This window comes from Nuphar pumila, chromosome 4 (assembly GCF_984573655.1).
Source record: "Nuphar pumila chromosome 4, dmNupPumi1.hap1.1, whole genome shotgun sequence".
NCBI lineage: Eukaryota > Viridiplantae > Streptophyta > Magnoliopsida > Nymphaeales > Nymphaeaceae > Nuphar > Nuphar pumila.
In genome coordinates, this window is record NC_143252.1 from 127,304,160 (window position 1) to 127,329,928 (window position 25,769).

General features: G+C 39.8%; 1 protein-coding gene across 3 annotated transcripts in view; it reads left to right on the forward strand.

Annotated features, from left to right (window-relative positions):
* The window catches only part of LOC149840982 (NAP1-related protein 2-like), a 70,151-nt gene that overhangs the window by 43,521 nt on the left and 861 nt on the right, over nt 1–25,769 (forward strand). Inside the window, exon 10 of one of the 3 annotated variants that reach the window (XR_016431621.1) lies at nt 25,210–25,332. The exons of the other annotated variants lie outside the window; for them this stretch is intronic. The gene's annotated coding sequence lies outside the window, so the exon portion shown is untranslated. The remainder of the gene's footprint in view (nt 1–25,209; nt 25,333–25,769) is intronic. 3 annotated transcript variants of the gene reach the window in all.

A 25,769-nucleotide genomic window follows, 5' to 3' on the forward strand; every position in this document is an offset into this window, starting at 1 on the left:
TATATATATAAGTATATATACACATATATGTATATATATACAATTTTTCCTTTTTTGATTCTCAAAATACCCGATAGGGGTATTTTGGTAAATCTCCATGTAACCCCTTTTTTCCTTTTTCTATTTTTCTTTTCTTCCTTTTTTCTTTTTTCCTTTTCTTTTTTTCTTTTTTATTTTTACCTTTTTGTAAGACCACAAGGGCCCCACACATGTAGTCGTTGGGGCCCCAACGGTCATATTTATGACCGTTGTGGCTCCCAACGACTACATGGGAGCCCCTTGTGGTCTCTTCTTCATTGCTCCCTCCTCTATAAATAGAGGAGGTTTTCCTCTTGTATTGCAAGGGTTGTTCACCCCCTTTTTTCCTTCTTCAATAATATCCAACTTATGACTTTTGGTCATTTTTCCCTTTTGTGGGTTTTTTGTATACACTTTTAGTGTTTGTGTTCCTGGCTCTTGGAATCACTTTTAAAGAGTGATTTGCTTTATTGGTGCTTCCGCCGCTCCCCCTTTTCATTACACAGATATGTGTGCGGATGCAGCGACATGGCACTTTGAAAAAACTTGGTGCGACAGTGCTGGGTGGGTATATATATATAGTTTTAAGTTAACACTTTGTGTATGTGTGTTCATTTATGTATATATACATATATAATATAGATAAAACTGGACTTGGTTAGGGTTAACCGAATCTACTTTTGGATAGAAATTGACCTCAATGTGGTTGACTTCACCTGACACAAAGGAAGCCGTGTCCAAGTGTTGCATGGGTGAGACGCGGGTGCGGTGCCCTGTTAGAAGAGTCTGTGTTACATAGCTTGTAATGAAATATGCGGAAAAACAAATGCATAGTGCACAAATACTATTACAAGTCCAAGAGAGAACAATACAAAAGCACTAAGGCACTACACAAACACAAAGTGCATATACAAGACTTCAAAGAATCAAAACAATAACACAAGAACATAAAAAATATAATCTTTATTGAGTAGAATGCTTAGGAAAAGCATTAAAAATACAAGAGGGAAAACACCCTATTTATACACAAAACAAGCCACACATACAGCCATTGGGACCTCTCCAATGGCTAGAAATAGAGCCGTTGGGGAGGTTCCAATGACTCTACGGGTCCTTGACTTAGTTGCCCTCAACTCTATATTTAATTACTAAGTTACAAAAAAAGGAAAATTATAAAAAAAGACTATTATGCCCCTAATGGGCACAACCGATTTCAATACTGCTAAAAGATCGAAATACCCCTAATGGGTATTTCCTATTACATCACACACATATATATATATATGTGATATATATATATATGTGTGTGTGTGTGTGAATATGTATATATATATATATATGTTACAACTTAACACTAATAACATTTGGAAGCTCTCTCTCTCTCTCTATATATATATATATACTTCCTGAAGCTCTCTTTCTCTGCACTTCACGCCTTTAGTGTAGATCTGAAGCTCGTAGAGTTACCTAGAGGCAGCTGCGTGAACAACTAAAGAATGAAAGAGTACAAGAGATCAAGAGGTCCCTTGAGGAGGACCCGAACAACCACCCACACTGCACTGTGCGAGGTAAGGCTGTTCTCTACAAGGGTCGATTCCTATTGCCTAGTGATACACTACTATTACTCAACTCTCATAGGTGGACATGAGGGAGTCTTCAAGACTTACCAACAATATGTGCGTGAATGCTTGGTGTGCCAAGCCAATAAGTATGAGTCCATCAAACCGACCTACATCCCCTACCAATTTCAAAAAGGGCATGGGCTGAGATAACCATAAACATAGTGGAGGTGTCACCTGAGTCTCGGAAAAAAGATGTGATCTATGTTGTTGGGGACTGATTCACCAAATTTCCCATTTCATAGCCTTACCTAGTTCCTACACAATTCATTCAATAGTGATGGCCTTCCAACAAAATCTATGCAAACTCTATGTAATGCCTAAGTCCATATTATGTGTCTCTGACCAACCTTTATAAGCAATTAATAAAAATAGTATTTTGCTATACATGGGACCAAGATGAAGTTCAGTTCAACAAACCATCCTCAAACCGATGGCCAAAGTGACGATGTCAATAGGACTCTTGAGACCTATCTTAGATGCTTTGCGAGTGAACAACAAAAAACTTGGGTCACTTACCTTAGGTTGAATGATCCTATAATACTTCTCACCATTCCTCTATCAACATGACCCCCTATGAAGCCTTGTATGGTTATCCCCGACAAAGACTACTACAACAACAACAACAATTACTACTACTACTACTACGCCTTCATCCCAAAACAATTGCGGTCGGCGATATGAACCAACAAAGAAAATCATTCTGGGTCTTCCACATGAATCCTTCTCCTCCAATCATTTCTATCCAATGCCATGTCCTCGGTGAGGTTCAAAGCATTCATATCCTTATCATCTCTATCCAAGTCTTCCTAGGCCTACCTTGACCTCTTTTAACTAATATATTTTCCCATTTCTCCATCCTTCTAACTGGAGCATCATTAGGCCTTCGCCGAATATGTCCAACCCACCGTAAATGATTCTCTCTCATCTTATTTTCAATGGGTGCAACGCCTACCTTCTTACGTATCTCCTCGTTCCGAATCTTATCTTTTATTGTATTTCCACACATCCATCTAAGCATTCGCATCTCAACTACACTTATTTTTTGAATATGATGTTTCTTGGCAGCACAACATTCCGTACCATATAGTAAAGAGGGCCTAATAGTCGTCCTATAAAACTTTCCCTTCAACCGCAATGTCATTCTACGATCGCACAACACTCCAGTTGCACTTTTTCATTTCATCCCCCCAACCTTTATCCTATGATTTACATCTTCATCAATTTCTCCATACTTTTGAATGATAGATCCCAAATATTTGAAGCAATCATCCACCAGTATTTCTTGCTCACCAAGCTTCACTATACTCCCGTCACTACTTCGTTGCTTACTAAACCGACATTCCATATATTCTGTCTTATTCTTACTCAACTTAAAACCTCTTGCTTCCAATGTCTGTCTCCATAATTCTAACTTAGCATTAACCCCAACTCTAGGCTCATCAATCAAAACAATATCATCAACAAACAATATACACCACGACACATTTTCTTGAATTGATCTCGTAAGCTCATCCATCACTATAGCAAATAGGAAAGGGCTTAAAGCAGATCCTTTATGTAACCCAACCGTTATAGGAAAATTGGTTGTCACCACTCCACAAGTGCGGACATTGGTTACTACTCCTTCATACATATCCTTAATTATAATGTACTTGAGAGAAACACCTTTCTTCATCATTGTCCCTGACAAAGACTAATGCATATAAAATTGGGAGTGCTTGTTTCACCAAGATAGACCAACTTCATAGTAGGGATGAGAATTTGAGGACTCTCAGGCACAATCTAATTAAGGCACAAAATAAGATGAAGCAAGTGAATGACGAACAAATAAAGGATTGCAAGTTTAATGTTGGAAATTGGGTGTGGTTTAAGTGTATGCCCTGGGGACAAAACTCTTTGCCTGTGCCAACCCATTCAAAACTCATCCCTCGCTACTATGGGCCATACCAAGTGGTTGAGCATATTGGGCCAGCAACATATAAGCTCAATCTCCGATCAAGTGCCTTAGTGCACTTGGCTTTCCACGTTTCCATATTTAAGCCACACTTTGGCACCTCCCCCAAGTCATCCTTGAGGATGTGTTTGAATCGTGACCACACGTGGACAAGACGCGTCGGAACGTCCATGCACATTCGCAAACAAGACATGACACACTATCGTGCCTTGTCCACGCCCCAATTTTTTTTTGTTCTTTTTTTGTCCATGAGTGCCCTTTTCTCCGTTGTTCGGGGGGTGCATGGAGCAGTGGTGGACACCAAATAACCATCCACATAACGCACCAATATTGTGCTCGTGCATTCCACATTTGTGTGGGTGTGCATATGTGCGTGGGGCCTGTGCTTCGTGTGTTTCAGGAACGGGTGTGGACAACCATTCAAATGCGCCTTGAGTTACCAACTAAAGATGCAAACTGGTACCACCACAATAATCCTCAAAACAAGGCATGTCAAGAGTCTCAAGACAAAGGATCATAAGGGGAAGAGATACTTAATTGAATGGAACCATGGAGAGGCTACAACAACTTGGGAGTATGATTACACCATTCAAAAGGAATACCCCAGTTGCTTACCTAGAGGACTAGGTAACCCTCTAGGGGGAGGGAATCGATGCACACATGCATAGGTGCCTAAGTCAATCACACTAGCTGACTAGCTTGGGGCGGGTCCATAGTGGCCCAAGAATCCAATTTTCTAAGTTGGCGCCCTTTTGGGTCAACAAGGTCATAATTGGGATGGGAATGGGTAGAAGGAGTATTTTGGGAAAGGGTAACTAGCTGAGCCTATAAGTAGTGGTCAGTTAGTTGTAACTTATTGACTTTTGTCATTTGGATGTTAGATCATTTCTCTCTAAGATTCTACTCTCCTCTCTCTCTTCTCTAGCTCCTTCCTCCTTTCTTCTTCATGTAGCTCTTCTTCTTTGCAATTCACACCATTAGTGTAGATATGAAGCTTGTGGAGTTACCTAAAGGCAGATGGGTCAACTACAAGCCAACCCAATCCTAGTTGGTTCACCCGATCTTCACCTCTGCAACTTCTCGGCAATTTCGGCGATCTCACCAACACTCCTTAATATCGTGTATTTTTACACTTAGTTAAATTTGATGATTTTTGAAATTTTGGCCAAGTGTTGTAGATAAATCAATAAATGCTCGATTTTAGGTGGCATCAATTGAATCTAGGTTCGGCCAAAGTCTCATTGACAAGACCTTAACGAGCCAACTCAAATGTGATAAAAACTTTTATTTTCAACCTTTAAAATCAAGCAAAATTCGAGCAAAATTTGGGTTAAATTCAAGTGAAATTCGAGTTATATATCGTTAGATGTGCCTTAAAATTTTGAGTTTAACGATATTTTATTTTCCTAAATTTGGGTTACGGTTGGCCCGAAATTCATTTTTTTTTCAAAAAAGACGTGTCTCAATGGGACTGAGTCTGGGTTGAATCCAGAGTTACCAACAGCTTCTTAGATAGGTGGGAATCTCGCTTCTCGGAAACTCGCTTCGGAAGCGCAATACTCCTCGCTTTCGAAACTTGATGAGAACCTCGATTCCCTCACACTTCTCCTATGCTTTACACACTTCATATATTCTTCTTATATATTCTTTTATGCGTTTTCTCAAACTCTTCTCACTCACTTTCATGTGCTTTATCTAAATTGGTAGTCATCATTTTTAGATTTTGTTAAAAATGTAATTCTTACACTAATTTATTTTAATTTTTATTTGTGTTTCATTTTGATTCTCATTCAGTTTTTATATTTCTTGTTTTATTCCTCGCTTCCCGCTTCCTATACATTTTAAAATGCATCGCTTCTCGCTTTCGCTTCCCGTATCGTTTCTCGCTTCTGCTTTTTAGTCTAGCAACCTTGGTTGGATCAGACCGGATCTGATCCGTATGATTTAAGTTAATATGTATCTGGTCTCAGTCCAAGACCCATATTAATTAGGATCTAATCTAGTTCAAGATTCATATGGATATTGGATATTGGATCCACATCTATATCCAAAATCCATGTCCAATGAAATTAAAGTTTTAAATTCAATATACAAGTTTAATTTAAGGAAAATTCAAAGTTAAGAAGACTCTCAGAGGGAAAAGACACTCTTTGGAACTTTTTGGATATTTATTATTTAATAATTAATTAATTAAATATTAAATATTAAATAATAATTAATTTCAAAATTTTATTTCTGATATGACAAGAGTTCTACATTTGTGGAACTCTACCCAGAATTAGGGATTCTAGAAGAGCTCACATGTAGTAAAAGGTAAAAATAATAAAGTAATAAATTTGTTAAAACGTGGAAAAGAGGTTAGAGATAGAGTTCTACACTGGTAGAACTCTATCTCCAAGCCGAATGGGTGAGAATCTCGAGAAGGATGTCACCCTCTCTATAGAAGTCCTATATATATATAAGGGTCTACCTTGCCGTTCTGATTTCATTTTCTAGAGAGAGAGAGAGAGAGAAGGGAAAAGAAAGAAAAAAAAGTGACAAAGGGAAAGAGGAAGGAAAGAAGGAAGAAGAAGAGAGCTTGCTTCCGTTCTGATCATCCGACGTTATTTTTCGATCTTTTTCCATCTCCCATCGAAGGTGCAAATTCTTCTAACGGTTTGAATGGGAAAAACGACCTAAGTCGAACTCATGTGATGTTTTGGTGGAAAAGAAAGGGGAAAACCTGATTTTTTATGAGAGTATATTTTTATATACTTGTAGAACTTCATGGCTTCGGATTTATATATGCGTATATGGCTTAACGTATGTGTATATAGGCCGATTTGCACACATGATGGTCAATTTTTCTTATGCACCGAATATGTAGATGTTTGGGATTTCATGTACCGATTTGATGTGTGATGGTATTTTTTTTTCTGTATATGCATCAAAAGAGGACAAAGAATACAATATACATGTTCTTATAGATCGGATCTGTCATATGTACAGGTGAACAAGTCTGCACAGACCTGTCCAACAGTATGTGGACAGATCTAGACAGATCTGTCCGACAGTACCGATGGACAGATCTGGATAGATCTTTCCGGATACATACTTGGATAGATCTGCCGACATACACATATGCGCAGATCTGGTCCAGATCTATTGGTTTTAAAACTGCCTTCAGATTTTGCTTGTCATACCTTTGATTTCTTTTATTTCATATATATATATATATATATGGGAATCAGCCCCCAGCATGTTGTAGCCATGGTTTGGGGATTATATGTAACGACCCCAACTCATCCCCTTTGAAAATGCGGATTTTTTTTTTTTTTTTAAACCAGTGCGGAAAACTTCCCAGAGACCCGGGGTCCTCATAGTTCCAATTCCAACTGGATAGCCACAACCCACAAAGGAACTTGCAATTAACATCCATAACTAACCATTACCTTTATTCATGAATTAAAAACTAATCTCAAAAATAAAGTGTCTGACTCAAGTAACTACTGATGACAATAAGCAAATAACAAGAACACTAGATTGAAAAACCAAAACAAAGAGCCACTCTGTCCACAAAGAAGACTGTCAAAACTCATTGTGACTCTCGCGCCCTCGCAGTAGCTGTCGACTTCACTGATCACCTGTTTCTGCGAAAAACCAACGAAGTAGGGTGTCAGAATCGAAATCCTGAGCACAACTACTTCTTAATGAAACAAGTGAGATAAAGATTGAAGATGAGATATCATGCAACAATTAATGGAAATACATACAAAACAGTTTGTAGCAATTGAGAATTTATTCATGCAACAATCATAATTGCTAAGCACGCAAAGACAGTAAAGCAGTAGCATCTACTAAAATTTCAGCATGCAACAAGAATTTAACATTTAACATCTACCCTCATGTATTGGGTAAGGAAACCATTAAAGTATGCATGATCTAATGCATAACAGGAAAAATGCATGTCTTTTATGCAATGCATGAATCATTTTATTATCTTCCATTTAAGTCTTTTGTTTTCTTATGCATGCCCTATTAAATGCATACAACTTTAAGTTTCTCTTTTTAATTACCGTTGCCCGCGGATACACCAAACGGGTACAAACCTCGACGTTAAGTTAGGTTCCCAGGGTAGCTTAGCACACAATTTATATTTTATTACTGGGTTCTAACTTAGCCCTCGACCGAATCACCTTCGGAACATTAGACCTCCACATCTAATGTCGGGGACACAAGGGACACCCCACGCCCACAAGTGCCACTTCCTTGGTACAAAAAACAGCAACTGTGTCAAACACACCACTCCCGGGTAAAGTGGCGGGCTCTCCCTAAAACCGTGGCCAGGAAAAGGAACCTCAATATCGGGTTCAGGGGACCAAAATTAAGCACACGGAGTTTTGTATCCTCACAGTCTCCCCAAGACCGGATTTCTAAGATCCCCATTCTCCAGATGGGTGATCCCAGAAGGTATATTACACTGTGCTTTATTATTTCTTTTATTTAAATTTTAATTTCTTAAGTTTTGCAACATCACATGCAAAAAGAAAGAATAAAAGCTCGCATCTACCTCGCGAGAACCATCACAGGACTCCGGCCTGTGGAAACATATAGAACAGTGCAATAAAGCTGAAATATTTATGAAGCATGATCTTTGAAATGCATTGAAATGAGTAAGGGAAAAATATTCCCACAGCTCGGGTTTACCAAACCCTCGATGATTCATTTTGATCACCGGAACACTAATACAGGGATCACAAATTCAATACCATCTTTAATTTCTAAGACATATGAGAATTAAACCATGGATGAATTATCATCTCATTCTAACCATTCAAAATAAAAATAAGAATGCCTAAAAGCATGATAAATCCGATGCCAATTCATTTAAACAACATCAATATTTTCCAATCATTCAAATTAAAATAGGAATGCCTAACAACATAATAAATCTGATGCCAATTCATTTAAACAATATCAATATTGTCCAACCATTCAAATTAAAATAAGAATGCCTAACAGCATGATAAATCTGATACATTTAAACAATATCAATATTTTCCAACCATTCAAATTAGAATAGGAATGCCTAACAGCATGATAAATCTGATACATTTAAACAATATCAATATTTTCCAACCATTCAAATTAGAATAGGAATGCCTAACAGCATGATAAATCTGATGCCAATTCATTTAACAATATTAATATTGTCCAACCATTCAACTTAAAATAAGAATGCCTAACAGCATGATAAATCTAAATGTTTTTCCATAAAATTTCATATCGATATATGAAAACACAAAATGGGTCAACAAGGATGGATCAGAAGCTAAGAAAATATTTATATTCATAATGGAAGATTAGGATGGATCACAAAGAGAGTTGACTTGATTTAAGTTGAACAAGAAACATATACTGTATGTATCACAGATACGCACATGCATCATAGTGATATATTCATGTATTAAAAATACAAATTGAGACTTGTTATTGTTAAAAAAAAACATGATTAAACATGATGTGTAGAAAAACAAATCAGCCCAAAAAGGCTTATAACTTAAATCCCATCCTTCTCTTACTGTCCACAACTTAATCCAACAACGTAAGCACCTTTGTTATTATATTTTTTTTTTTGTAAGGAGGAAACACCCAGCCCAACCCAGCCGACCCTGTCGGCTGGGTCCACCAGTATGTGCACAGGCCCAGTTTGGGCCTGTGTATGCTGTCAAAAAGAACAGCATACCTGCTACAAGAAACTGATTTTTTTTTTTTTAAAAGGAGAATAAACCCAGCCCAACCGACCCTGTCGGCTGGGTCCAAAAGCATACACACAGGTCCAGTTTGGACCTGTGTAGGCTGTCAAAGGTGACAGCAAAACCCCCCCACAAAAACTGGATATCTTTTGTTTTTGGTTAGAACACACACCTGCCCCAGCCCAGCCGATCTTGTTGGCTGGGGCTTAGCAGCATATACACAGGCCCAGTGTGGGCCTGTGTATGCTGCCAGCAATCAACAGCATACTCTATTCGCACAACTGAACTTTCTTTTTTTTTTTGTTCTTCTATACAACAAAAGCACAGAAAGTGCAAGGGAGCAACAGTGGAACTGTTCTCCAAGATTTTCCATCGACTGCTACATGGAATCAAACCTCCACCGATGCCCCATTTGAAATCAAAAAGAGGTACCCGTACCTTTTTTTCACGGTGGCTTTCCGGTGGCTGGAGGCTGCTGTCGTGAAGAAGGGAGTGGATGCTGCTTGCCGCGACCTTCAATGGCAGCCGGTAGCCCACGCTGCCTGACGATGGTGGTTTGCCCTCCGGCGTGCGCACACCGAGAGAGAGAGAGAGAGAGAGAGAGAGAGAGAGAGAGAGAGAGAGAGAGAGAGAGAGAGAGAGAGAGAGAGAGAGAGAGAGAGAGAGAGAGAGAGATGCTGCCAAATAAAAGAGGATAGTGTTGACGCATATCCGCCTCAGGCTCCCAAGTGCATTCATCTAGCCCATGATGCTGCCAACGCACCTTTACAAATGGAATCGTCCTACTGCGCAGTACCCTTTCCTGGCGTTCCACAATCTCTATCGGCTTCTCGTCCGTTGTTAAGTCAGGTTGTACCTCGATCGCCTCATAGTGAATTACGTGTGAGGGGTCAGGCACGTACTTTCTCAACATCGAGACATGAAAAACATCGTGAATCTGCGAAAACTGAGGAGGAAGGGCTACTCGATACGCAGTCTCTCCGACACGTCCAAGGACTTCGAAGGGTCCCACATACCTAGGACTCAACTTGCCTTTCTTCCCAAATCCGAAGATACTTTTCGTAGGCGAGATTCGAACAAACACATGATCGCCTACCTCAAAACTGAGCTCTCTGCGCCGCCGATCGGCATAACTCTTTTGCCTACTTTGAGCTGCAATCAACCTTTGCCGAATTAAACGCACCTGATCCGCATAGTGCTGAACGATTTCTGGAGACTCTACTGCTCTCATTCCAACCTCATCCCAACAAACCGGTGATCTACACGGTCGGCCATACAGTGCTTCATACGGGGCCATACCAATACTAGCATGAAAGCTATTGTTATAAGAAAACTCTGCAAGCTTCACATGTTTGTCCCAATCACCGGCCCAATCCAAAGCGCACGCTCTCAACATGTCCTCGAGTGTCTGAATCGTTCGCTCTGACTGCCCGTCTGCCTGCGGATGAAAAGCAGTACTAAACTTCAAGGTAGTGCCAAGGGCTTTCTGAAGCTGTCGCCAAAATCGAGATGTGAACCTCGGATCTCGATCGGACAATATCGAACGAGGCACTCCGTGAAGCCTAACAATCTCTTCTACGTAGAGATCGGCCAAGCTTTCCAAGCTTTGACTAATCCTGATCGGAAGAAAATGAGCACTCTTTGTCAAACGATCCACAATCACCCATATGGCATCTCGTTGTCGTCGGGACTTAGGCAGCCCTACGATGAAGTCCATCGAGATATCATCCCACTTCCACTCTAGAATCTCAAGAGGCTGCAAAAGTCCACCTGGTCTCTGGTGTTCAATCTTCACTTGTTGGCAAGACACCGAGATACGAACTCCGCGATGTCCCGTTTCATCCCATTCCACCAGTACGTCCTCTGAAGATCTTTGAACATCTTGGTGGAACCAGGGTGAACGGAATACTTCGACCTGTGAGCTTCACTCATCAACTCTTCCCGTAATGCTTTAGGAACCCACCATCGATCTCCGAACATAATGGTTCCGCCCTCCTCCCGGCGAAACTGCGCTTCAGGTTTCTAAGCACTATCGCACAACTTCTCAAAGTCCGGATCTTCTGATTGGAGTTCCTCGATTCGGTCTATGATCTCTGGTCGTGCCTGCATCCCGGCACAAAGGATGCGTTCGGAGTCGTCAGAAAAAGGTTGCCATCGTACGAACTCCTCGACCAGATTCCAACTGCGTCCAATTAAGCTAGCTGCTGTGATTGACGCCTTTCTACTAAGCGCATCAACCACCACATTCGCCTTACCCGGATGGTAAGCGATGGAGAAGTCATAATCCTTTAGGAATTCCAACCACCTACGTTGCCTCAAATTCAGGTCCTTCTGGGTGAAGATATATTTGAGGCTCTTGTGGTCAGACATGACCTCAAACGTTTCTCCATAAAGGTAGTGGCGCCAAATCTTCAGCGCGTACACTACTGCCGCTAACTCCAAGTCGTGTGGGGGATAATTCTTCTCATGCACCTTTAGCTGTCGGGAAGCGTATGCTATGACATTTCCATGTTGCATAAGAACACAACCCAGTCCAGTCCCTGACGCATCACTATATACCACAAAACCACCCGCCCCGGAAGGCAATGTCAACACCGGCGCTGTGGTCAACCTCTTCTTTAACTCTTGAAAACTGTCTTCGCAGCGAGAGGACCATTCGAACTTCACTCCTTTCTGCAACAACCGAGTCATCGGAGTCGCTATACGCGAGAAATCTTGAATGAATCGACGATAATAACCCGCCAATCCCAAGAAACTCCTAATGTCTGTCACCGTCTTCGGTTGTTCCCATGACAAAACGGCTTCCACCTTTGCTGGATCAACCTCTACACCTCTCTCGGATATCACGTGACCAAGAAACATCACCCTATCGATCCAAAACTCACACTTTGAGAATTTAGCGATGACAAAAGAATCCAGCCATAACTTGAAAACCCGATTCATTAGATCCATAAATGCCGCAGGGGCATTTGTAAGTCCAAATGACATCACTAGAAATTCATAATGCCCATATCTGGACCTGAACGCTGTCTTAGGAATATCTTTGGTTTTAATCCTCAGCTGATGATATCCTGAACGAAGATCGATTTTCGAGAACACCTTGACCCTTCTCAACTGATCAAACAAATCATCGATCCTAGGCAAAGGGTATTTGTTCTTCACCGTTACTTGATTCAACATGCGGTAGTCAATACAAAGTCGCATTGAACCATCCTTCTTCTTAACAAAGAGGACCGGGGCACCCCAAGGGGATACACTCGGTCTAATAAATCCTTTGTCAAGAAGCTCCTGCAACTGCTTTTTCAGTTCCCCTAACTCAGCAGGTGCCATGCGATACGGAGCGCGTAAAACTGATGCTGTACCAGGCACTAGCTCGATCGAGAACTCAATTTCTCGATGCGGAGGCAAACCTGGCAAATCCTCGGGAAAAACATCCGGGAATTCGCGGACAACGTCTAACTGCTCCAAGGATGGTGCCTGACTGTCTTGAGCAGAAACACTAGCCAAGAATACCCTGCAACCCTTCTTGTGGTACTTGGAGACCTTCAAAGCTGACACGATTTTCACCCCATCGATTGGTCTCGTCGAATGGCACAACAATGCAGACAATTTGGGGTGCTCCAAGATTACCTTCCTGCCTCGACACTGGAGGGTCGCATTATGCTTGGACAACCAGTCCATGCTCAAGATGACATCATAGAATGTCATATCCAAAATGACCAAATCGGCCGACAACTCATGGCCTTCTATCACCACGCCTACGGACGGAAAATACTTCCCGCAGGAAGAGGATGCACCCATAGGTGACATCACATCAAGAGCCCTTTCGAGGCTAGATGGAACCAAATCAAGCAACTTTGCAAACGAAGAGGAAATAAAGCTGTGTGTTGCACCCGAATCAAACATAACACGTGCAAAGTGTTCGGCGACTAAGAATATACCTTCGATCAGATCAGCCTGATCATCCTGGGAGGTTGCTATCGCTGCGTAGACCCGTCCATTGGTCTTGCGCTGACCCTGCTGCTGTTGAGGCCTCTGCTGCTGTGGTTGTTGCGGCTGTCCACCCGGAACCGCAGGCTTGTTCGGACAGAAGGGGGCAATGTGCCCTGGCTGTTGGCACTGGTAGCATACCCCCTTAAACGATGGGCAAAAACCTAATGGATGATTCTTGCCACATCTGCGGCATGCCGGTTGGGCCTTCCCCTGTTGTCTCCGCGGCTGAGGTCGGCCCTGTTGCGCGCCCTGCTGTCGCCCGTCCCAGGTCCGCTGCTTCTTCCCGTTCTGCACTCCCCCTCCTGTTGGAGGATTCTTCCTAGTCCCGCCTGAAGAACCTCCTCCGCTGCCACCCTTCTTCTGAAAACCACCTTTGGATCGTTCCCCCTCCTCGGTCAGTACGGTGGCCGACTCGATCGCCTCGGCCAGGGTAGAAGGACGACCCCCGAGCACACGAGTCCGCAACCCGTCCTTCAGTCCACGCACGAATCTAGCCGCCCTTGTCTTCTCATTCTTGAAGAGGTTTGGGTTATACTTCTCCAGACTCCGGAACCTAGTAGTGTATTCCACGAGACTCATGGTCCCCTGAGTCAGGTCGATGAACTTTTGTTGCATCTGCTCCTCGGCGTAAGGGGGAAAGTAGGCGTCCAGAAACTCCTCCCTGAACGTCTCCCAAGGAATCTCATCCCAATCAACAAATTTCACCCTTCGCAGGGTGTCCCACCAGTTCATGGCATCGCCCTTTAAGCGGTACGTGCCAAAGGGTGTCTTTCTCTCCTCAGGGACAAGTAAGACGTCAAACACCCGCTCAATCTCCTCGACCCAGCTCGCAGCGGCCTCTGGGTCTGCCTTTCCTGAAAAGGAAGGCGGGTCCAACTTCAGAAACCTCTCGAACGAAACGCCACCTGCGTTGGGAACAATGTTGACCGGAGGGTCACGAGTCGCTGCCTGCACGGCTGCCTGTGCAGCCTGTGCCGCTTGGGCCGTTTGTGCAACTTGTGCCGCCATAGTCTCTGTTAGGGTATGGATGGTCTCCATCATGAAATCTCTTTCCTCCTGCCAGTTCGTGGGAGCAGCAGTAGAAGACGAAGCACCTCTGCGGGTATAGTGCGACATCTACAATGCACCACCTTTTTCAAATTAGACTATTATTGACACTACCCCTTTAGGGTTGATCATGAACAGTATTCGTTCCCGAATCACATCAGACTTTTAATTCACACCAAAGAACATTAAATTTTAAGTAACATAATTACACAGGACTTATATAAAGTAAAAGTATTAAGCAACATACCAGTGAAGATGACTGCTCTGGAGGACGAGTCACAACTTGTCGACGCTTCAGGACAGGGCTCACATACCAATTATGAGAATTACACATTAAAAGACGATAAAATTGCAAGTATTTGTGGTCGCTCTGATACCAAACCTGTAACGACCCCAACTCATCCCCTTTGAAAATGCGGATTTTTTTTTTTTTTTTTTAAACCAGTGCGGAAAACTTCCCAGAGACCCGGGGTCCTCATAGTTCCAATTCCAACTGGATAGCCACAACCCACAAAGGAACTTGCAATTAACATCCATAACTAACCATTACCTTTATTCATGAATTGAAAACTAATCTCAAAAATAAAGTGTCTGACTCAAGTAACTACTGATGACAATAAGCAAATAACAAGAACACTAGATTGAAAAACCAAAACAAAGAGCCACTCTGTCCACAAAGAAGACTGTCAAAACTCATTGTGACTCTCGCGCCCTCGCAGTAGCTGTCGACTTCACTGATCACCTGTTTCTGCGAAAAACCAACGAAGTAGGGTGTCAGAATCGAAATCCTGAGCACAACTACTTCTTAATGAAACAAGTGAGATAAAGATTGAAGATGAGATATCATGCAACAATTAATGGAAATACATACAAAACAGTTTGTAGCAATTGAGAATTTATTCATGCAACAATCATAATTGCTAAGCACGCAAAGACAGTAAAGCAGTAGCATCTACTAAAATTTCAGCATGCAACAAGAATTTAACATTTAACATCTACCCTCATGTATTGGGTAAGGAAACCATTAAAGTATGCATGATCTAATGCATAACAGGAAAAATGCATGTCTTTTATGCAATGCATGAATCATTTTATTATCTTCCATTTAAGTCTTTTGTTTTCTTATGCATGCCCTATTAAATGCATACAACTTTAAGTTTCTCTTTTTAATTACCGTTGCCCGCGGATACACCAAACGGGTACAAACCTCGACGTTAAGTTAGGTTCCCAGGGTAGCTTAGCACACAATTTATATTTTATTACTGGGTTCTAACTTAGCCCTCGACCGAATCACCTTCGGAACATTAGACCTCCACATCTAATGTCGGGGACACAAGGGACACCCCACGCCCACAAGTGCCACTTCCTTGGTACAAAAAACAACAACTGTGTCAAACACACCACTCCCGGGTAAAGTGGCGGGCTTTCCCTAAAACCGTGGCCAGGAGAAGGAACCTCAATATCGGGTTCAGGGGACCAAAATTAAGCACACGGAGTTTTGTATCCTCACAGTCTCCCCAAGACCGGATTTCTAAGATCCCCATTCTCCAGATGGGTGATCCCAGAAGGTATATTACACTGTGCTTTATTATTTCTTTTATTTAAATTTTAATTTCTTAAGTTTTGCAACATCACATGCAAAAAGAAAGAATAAAAGCTCGCATCTACCTCGCGAGAGCCATCACAGGACTCCGGCCTGTGGAAACATATAGAACAGTGCAATAAAGCTGAAATATTTATGAAGCATGATCTTTGAAATGCATTGAAATGAGTAAGGGAAAAATATTCCCACAGCTCGGGTTTACCAAACCCTCGATGATTCATTTTGATCACCGGAACACTAATACAGGGATCACAAATTCAATACCATCTTTAATTTCTAAGACATATGAGAATTAAACCATGGATGAATTATCATCTCATTCTAACCATTCAAAATAAAAATAAGAATGCCTAAAAGCATGATAAATCCGATGCCAATTCATTTAAACAACATCAATATTTTCCAATCATTCAAATTAAAATAGGAATGCCTAACAGCATAATAAATCTGATGCCAATTCATTTAAACAATATCAATATTGTCCAACCATTCAAATTAAAATAAGAATGCCTAACAGCATGATAAATCTGATACATTTAAACAATATCAATATTTTCCAACCATTCAAATTAGAATAGGAATGCCTAACATCATGATAAATCTGATACATTTAAACAATATCAATATTTTCCAACCATTCAAATTAGAATAGGAATGCCTAACAGCATGATAAATCTGATGCCAATTCATTTAACAATATTAATATTGTCCAACCATTCAACTTAAAATAAGAATGCCTAACAGCATGATAAATCTAAATGTTTTTCCATAAAATTTCATATCGATATATGAAAACACAAAATGGGTCAACAAGGATGGATCAGAAGCTAAGAAAATATTTATATTCATAATGGAAGATTAGGATGGATCACAAAGAGAGTTGACTTGATTTAAGTTGAACAAGAAACATATACTGTATGTATCACAGATACGCACATGCATCATAGTGATATATTCATGTATTAAAAATACAAATTGAGACTTGTTATTGTTAAAAAAAAACATGATTAAACATGATGTGTAGAAAAACAAATCAGCCCAAAAAGGCTTATAACTTAAATCCCATCCTTCTCTTACTGTCCACAACTTAATCCAACAGCGTAAGCACCTTTGTTATTATATTTTTTTTTTGTAAGGAGGAAACACCCAGCCCAACCCAGCCGACCCTGTCGGCTGGGTCCACCAGTATGTGCACAGGCCCAGTTTGGGCCTGTGTATGCTGTCAAAAAGAACAGCATACCTGCTACAAGAAACTGATTTTTTTTTTTAAAAAGGAGAATAAACCCAGCCCAACCGACCCTGTCGGCTGGGTCCAAAAGCATACACACAGGTCCAGTTTGGACCTGTGTAGGCTGTCAAAGGTGACAGCAAAACCCCCCCACAAAAACTGGATATCTTTTGTTTTTGGTTAGAACACACACCTGCCCCAGCCCAGCCGATCTTGTTGGCTGGGGCTTAGCAGCATATACACAGGCCCAGTGTGGGCCTGTGTATGCTGCCAGCAATCAACAGCATACTCTATTCGCACAACTGAACTTTCTTTTTTTTTTTGTTCTTCTATACAACAAAAGCACAGAAAGTGCAAGGGAGCAACAGTGGAACTGTTCTCCAAGATTTTCCATCGACTGCTACATGGAATCAAACCTCCACCGATGCCCCATTTGAAATCAAAAAGAGGTACCCGTACCTTTTTTTCACGGTGGCTTTCCGGTGGCTGGAGGCTGCTGTCGTGAAGAAGGGAGTGTGGATGCTGCTTGCCGCGACCTTCAATGGCAGCCGGTAGCCCACGCTGCCTGACGATGGTGGTTTGCCCTCCGGCGTGCGCACACCGAGAGAGAGAGAGAGAGAGAGAGAGAGAGAGAGAGAGATGGGGAAAGATGGGGAAGAGAGAGCCCGAGTGAAGAGGGCATAACCCTCTCTTCACCCCCCTTTTATCGACCCCAGGCCCCCTCCTTCCTCGCCGAGATGGGAGGGGGAGGTCGGTTACGCCTTGCGTAATCCCCCCTTCCCCCCTTTCCTTTCCTGCTAGGGCGTATCGGGCAACCCTTATCGGGTTGCCCTTTCTGTTTTAAAAAGGCTATTAGTTTGGGGTGGGGCTCGGGTCCGAACCCGGGACCCGCAACCCAGCCCCAAAACGAAATGGGTCCACAAGTGGATCCAAATGGATCCACTGTGGATCCTCGAATTAAAATAAAAATTTTAAATTAGAAAATTTTTTCATTTATTTATTATTACCCTTTAAATCAAGATTTCAAATAATCAATCCTAATTACCCCCTCCCCTTTATGGGTCCTGGATCCGTAATGTGGGTCTAGGCCCAAATTGAAATTTTTTGAGATATTTTCAAATAAGAAATCTCGGGTTTTACATCATATCTGACCCAAACCAGGCCAGACGCAGGCACAACATATATATAACTGCACACTGGGCTGATGCATCCAGGTCTGGTTTTGGACCAGATCTGATCCAAAACCAGATTTGTGTAAAGCCTCAACTGTCAATCGATGTTTGTTAAAAAAACAAACTGTATGGCTCTAAGTCTCATGTAAAGTTTATAATAGACAAGCATGCTCTTTACTTTTCATATAGTATCTGTATGAGGTTCACGTCACTGAGCATGTGTTCAGATTTCCTCTATTAACAGTGCATATCTTGATTGATCCAGCATTAAATATTTTTTTTGTGTTGATCCATGATCATGTTGGTTCATTTTGAAATCTGATCTGCATGTTATATGACTGTTTTTCAGATTGTCATATGACTGATTATTGTACTGTTTATTGGACTGGTATAAGGCTGATTTTTTGGCTTGTACATAACTTTTTTTTTTGCCTGTACGTGACTGAATTATTGGCATGATATTTGGCAATTTTTCAGCCTCTCATATATGACAGATTTTTGGCCTGTTACATGATAGACTTTTGGTCTGTCATATAGCTGATTTTCAACCTGTTACAAGACATTATCTAACTGCTTAAATGCATTTTCATGTGACTGTTCATGTATGTCATGATAAGATTGTTCATGCTTTATAAAATGTCACAAAATGCATGCTTCTATATGACTGTTATGCATACTTTTATGTGACTATCATGCCTTATGATTGTTGCAAAAAACATGTGTGACTAATTATGCATGCTTGTATATGATTCTTTATGTGTCATAAAATGTCACAAAATTTTGATATGGTTAAGTGTCGTAAAGAGACACCACATATGTACAGAAATCAACTGCATATGGTTATCGGTTCGGACTGAGATGGTTTTGCCTAAGCCCAGCTGATTGCTAATCAGGTCCCCTGTAAAGGCAACATTGCTTCGGGGTCGATATGTTTCGATTGGTAACCCGAGCATTATCGAATTTGGTAGAGATGTGGTTGTTTACATATGCTCATTAACTTTAATATTATGTTGGCTTAAATATGCATATAGTGAACACGTGAATTTTGAAATTACATTGTTGTTGTATTAGCATGATCATGTTCACGTTTGCATGTTATGCATCAGATGAATCATGAAAATAAAAATGTATATTGCAGGCATGTGTTCATGTGCATATGTAAATTGTTTATTCATGTACATTCGTATTGTGTGAATGAATGTGCATTTGTGGACATGTTTGAATAATTGTGTTATCACATGTTCACTGTGGTTTTTGCATAAGATGCATCATGTGGGCTACGAGCAAGTGTTGTTCTAAGTTTTTATTTTATGCATTGCAAAAATCTATTTGAAATTATTGATTTCTAAATTAATTGCACTGTTAAATTCTGTAACGAGCAAAGGTCTCGTATTGTGTATTTCATGTTGATTTGCAAAATGAAGCCTTTGTAAAGAACCTATCTTTTGATAAAAAGATAAAAAGAGATAAACAGTATAATTAATGTTTTTTTCTTAGATATCCCTTTTTCCAGTGTGGGAAATCCTGGATTTCAGTTTTATGGAATTGTAAGGATACTAAAACTCCGTGTGCGATTGTGTCTCTGAACACAACTAGGTGGTTCACCTCTTGATCACAATTTTAGGGAGTTTTCCGCCACTTTGCCTATGTGTGGTGTTGTAGACACAACTGTTGTTATTGGTATACCAAGAAAGTGACATCAATGAATATTGATTTCCTTCGTGTCCCGACATTAGATTTTGATTTCTGATGTCGGTCGAGGGTCAAATGTAGAACCCAACAATAAAATACAAATTGTGTGTTAAGCTACAACTGATAACCTAACTTGAACTTGAGGAATTGTTGTGCTCGTTTTGAGTATATGTGGGTTTTAATGAAAAGTGAAACAAATTTTTGTGCATTTAATAGGGATATGCATACAAAAGAAAATTATGATAATAACTTAATAAGTTACTTATGCATGTGCATTGATATCATGCATATTTACTGTTATGCATTAGTTCATTTCGCATGTAAATTATTGGAGTGTATTTGTGTGTTATTTGGCTCTTGGTAATGATTTATAGGGTAGTTTGCTATTTTTGGCTAATCTTGTTATAATTGGTATTTTTTGAGTTTTTGGCATTTGCGATCGCACACGAAGGATTCATTGTATTGCTTGGGTAGCGGTCTTTGCAGACTTTGAAACTCCTCAATCTTTTGAGTTTCGATTCATTGTTCTTCATATTATTAAGGTAAGATACCTTAACTGAAGTTATAGAGAGCATGTTTAGGCACTAATTGTGTAAGTATAATGTTGCACTGAATATCTAAATGAATTGGAAATACAAGTTATGCTCACACACTTCACTTTGTTGTGGATATCTAGGACTCTTGTGATTGTAGTGCGGAAATCATGCTTGTCATGATTGTAGTTAGCGGAATATAGAGTGTGTTATAGGTACACCTATGTATGGGTTTGAATGCTTGTGCACTTATGAATGTATAATATGTACGCAATGTGTGTCATCATACTTTAGTTTATGTATACTATGTTGCTTTGTGTGTTTGTATGAATTTGATACATGGTGCACATATAACTACTATGGATATTATAAGTCGTGTTCGATGCATATTGTGAATGTTATATATATTGTCTTGTCATATGATGGACTCATTTATTCTTGTATAGAAGAAAGCATGCGAATGTTATAAATTGTTTTGAACTTGTATGTCTTGTTTGCTTGGGAAATATATGTGTATGATGTACGGTAAGATGGTCAATGAGATTTTGACCAACCCTTACACAATTATATCTAAGGTGATATATCGATTCATGTGGTGAAAAATGCATATGACTTTTATTGTGTGTGCACATCTCGAACTACGTAGAAGTTATGTATATTGATGTTTAGTTGCTTCGTATTATGAAATGTGCATGTTCACATATGCATGCATAGAACTCATGTTTTGTTTACGCATGCTTCGAGGTTCAATTTACGAAGTGCAATGTTCTTTATGACGATGATATGATGCGTAGGATAATATGCTTCTGTATGATATGATTTAAATGTCACGTGAAATGAAATTATGAATGCATGTGATAAATGCTTAAGTTCAATAGTGAACTTTGGTTCATGAAGCCTTATTAGTTAAATGTGTCATTTTATAATTTTAATGTCATATGAAGTGATGTATGGTGTGATGCTTTGATTGTATACATGCTTATGCCTTTGTTGATGGCTATTGACCCTAAGAGTGGTCAATCGTATTGATGCATTTTTCACAATAGTTTTTCATTGGATATGGTACTCGTTGAAGAACTGTTCTCAAAGGATTCTTTGTGAGGGTGTGCATGACCAAATCAGGTAATCCGGCTAGAGCGGTAAGTCTCTGTGAAGAACTGCATTGTCCAAGAGCGGGTAGCCCGCGAAGACGGTATATTCCTGTGAGAAAGTGCATTGTCCAAAACCAGGCAGACCATCCGTCTAGGGTGGTAACTCCTTGTGAGGTTGTACATTTTTCAGACCAAGTGATCCAGCGTGGATTTTGTAAATCTTTATTATGAATAAATGAAATGCTATGATGAATTGTGATGATCTTCTGAGTTGATTGAGATAGTCAATTATGAATCTATAGATTTGGCTTTTATATTATAGCATGATTATATATTGAACTCAGATATGATAATCAGATCATTATTGATTTTAGATCTTGATATGAGGTTATGATTGTGACGCTTATGTTAGCGTATAGGTGAATGACACATCACGCCTACAAATGACTAGTTTTGACTTATTAAGTGAATGATACATCACACCTACATAGTTTCATTGCAAATGTTTGTCTGAGTAAATATATCACACCTATGTATCATGATTGATGTTTATTATAAATATCTAACTAAATTACTTATAAGGTATGTGCGTGTGTTTCACGTTGGAATGGTCAAATGTGATTTGACTTATTGTTTATAAGAATTATGAATGCATATGAAAATGATGCAATGATCTGAATGTCTTAGATGCATATATATATATATATATATATATATATATATATATATATATATATATTTATGCGATGAGTTGTATGACTTGAATGCATATAGATTATGCTTTATTACGTGAGTTAAGGTTAATAGAATATTAAGTGATGAAATGCTTTTAAATGATTTATGTTCGAATGCTTGAAATGAATGGCTCATAGGAAGTTGTTTCCTTGTCTATCACTTGACGATGGATGAATAATATATCTTTACCTTTAAATGCTTGATATGTTTTCTTTAAGATTGAGTTTGGGTTGCTTTACCAGACCTTAGCGAGTCTGACCCCATTTTATGGGGGACAGGTAATGCAGGTAAAGTATGATGAGTAGTTGGAGCGAAGGGTTGGTCGAACCTCATCCTTGAGGATCCACTCTTACCTTGCGATCTTGGTATTCATGATTTTTTCGTTTTAAGTACTTGATCATGTAGAGACTGAAGTATTGTTTTCATACTCTTGAAATGAAATTAAAACTCTTCGTATTTCAGTCTTATATTGTACGTGGTTTGAAATGTGTATATCCTGTACATTTTGATTTGATTGTTATCTTTAGTGTAACCGCGCCAAAAGTCTTAACCGTTTTTAAAAATCGTTTCCGCATTATAAGATCTGATTTACTTATACTTATAAAAAAAAAATGGGTCTCGAAATTTCAATATTTAAACTATAATTAATGTTAAAATTTTTGGGGGGTTATACACTTTGGTAGAAATGCTCCGTTTTAATTTGATTTTGACGGAGTTCTACATCTTGAGGACAATGCCATTTTGGCTTAAGAAGAGTCAATTCATTCCAAAAGAGAGAAAGTGTATTGTAATATTCTCTAATATTCATTTCTCCTTGGGTCATGGTTCTCACCTTGTTTTGGACATTGCGTATGTATGAAATATCTTTAAGACTATACATGTCTTTAAGATATTTTCATGCGAAATCAAATTTCGCTAAGCTAGAACATATGTGGATGGCTACACTACTGATGAGCCATCCAATTATTTTGGAGTGGCCCATCCTCCACTCTTTTCATTTTTTTCGCATAATCGAAAACGGCTTTACCCATTTTCTATCCTTGAAGAGCAACCTCTTTCCCATTCTCAATTTTCGTAAGAATGAGCTTGGGTTCTCTTTCGGTACCGTCTACCAAACCCCATAATCCCTTTTCCCATATTTTGTATTTAACTATGGATACCCACATCACATAGTTTGTATCATTTAGGCATACATGAATGAAGACCATTACCTTTCTTTCATTCTTCATTTCCTTACAAGGCTAAGAGAAAGGGTAGAGAACGAAGAAGAACGAAAAAAGAGTGAAATACAAGACTTATTTGAGAGATGGTACGCTTTCCGATGCAACACTCCTCGATTTGTTGTATCCCCTTGGCGTACGATTCTCCTTTTGATATCGTCACAAACTTTCTTCCAAAAGTTTGCCTTTGGACCACCAAAGCTCTGATGATACCATGTAATGAAGTGGATTGAGTCCAATACACATGCAAGAACACACTTTCAATCAAGTAAAATACTTTATTTAATCACGAAACCACCCTCACAAGGGTATACAAACTTGTTATTGCATAGAAGCACTCAAAAATGAGTTGGGAATACAAGGCCACAAGAGGCCAATTTATAATACAATCGAGCCAACAGGGTGCACCCAACCGTCATAAATATAGCTGTTGGGGGCAGCTCCAACAGCTATACGGAGCTGTCCTATCAAATCTGAAAAAGACAAAAATAAATACATGAAATAAAATGCAGAAATGTCAGTCCCTAATGGGCTGACGCCTATTACAAATAAAAGACCAAAATACCCCTAATGGGTATTTCGGTTAACAATAAACACATATACATATATATGTATATCTTAACACTGTCGCTCACCCAGCCAACTGAGTGGTTGTGTGCGCCTAGTCGGTGCTTGGCAAGCCTGCTATGCCTCGTGTGTGTGCAGTTGCCATATCTACTGAGGTGTGCTACACATGGTGCATATTTAAGTTTCAAAATGAATAAATTTGAAGGGAAATATTTATTATATTATTGTCTATACATGTCTATGATTCTGTTATTTTGTTCTTGGTGCACTTTAAGATCCAATGTTTATTTTGAAGTGCAGCAAATTTATAGGGTATACACAATGTTTTAAACTTTTAAATATTTTGTTCAAGTGTGTGTCTTCGCCTTTTCAATATGCAGTTTATCCAAAATTATTAAGCTTATCCAAATGGTATATGCATTATCTATTGAAATTATATAAACATGAAATAAGAAATTACAGGTCTATTTGTAATTTTGAGCCTCTCTCTCTCTCTCTCTCTCTCTCTCTCGTGTGTAAGTGTCATTATAAATGGACCTGGAACTATTGAAATTCTGATTCTGTGGTGGTGGTGAGGAATTGAATAGAATTCTAGTCTTGTTCACATTCACAGTGAGTGGTGACATTTTCCAAATTTCTATAATGGAGTTTTCATAAGCAAATTCATTAAAAGGCATGTCATGCACCTCATCCCCTGGAATCTCTGATTGCTTACTGGAACCGTAGCATCTTCTTGGACGAGTATTTAAAGTTCATTAGCACTCCAAAAATCAAAGTCATGTCAGGGTTTTAAAATTTTCCTGGGAGGTGAATCAGTTTGATGGGGATATATATGGTGATACCTATGTTACATAGGTGTGGGGGTGCAGGAGGGTATATATATAATTTTTAACAGTTAACAGGAACACTAATGAAATAAAAAACAATTATTATATCATCAATTCATCATGCATACAATAAATCAAATTAACAATCTATAATTCTATTCTTCAATTGCAGTCACCGGACGAGAGAGATTGAGAGACAGAGAGAGATAGAGACATACCTTGCACGTGCAGTCGACGGATGCAGTTGTCAGAGGAGCGTTGGAGGAGAAGAGTAGGAGAGGACTCAGAGGAGAAGGTGAGGCATAGGGGGAGGGAGGGCGGTAAATTTTTTTGCCCTAATCCCCCGCCCAGCCCCTTTCATCATATTTTTTTTCGAGTCCAGATTTGGACATTTATGACCCTGGATGTGTTGATCACACCCAGGGTTGGCTTGACTGCACCGTGTGCCACACCCGCACCTGAGTCGCATCACATCGATGCAGGTGCGGCACCCTGTTTGCCGAATCCCTCTGACATAGGATGATACATTTGAAATGAAATACCCAAACAGTTTCAAGTATCACAAGTTCCTTGCTTAACAAATGCTGAAGTGGTGTTGGTCATGGGAGGATATTGGTTTGTCAAAATCACATAAAAAACATGCTTCTACCAGTTTTTGTCCATGATAAGGCCAGAATTTTCCTTGGGCCTGAATGATGACAGTCTAATTTTGATTTCATCGTCTTTGTGACT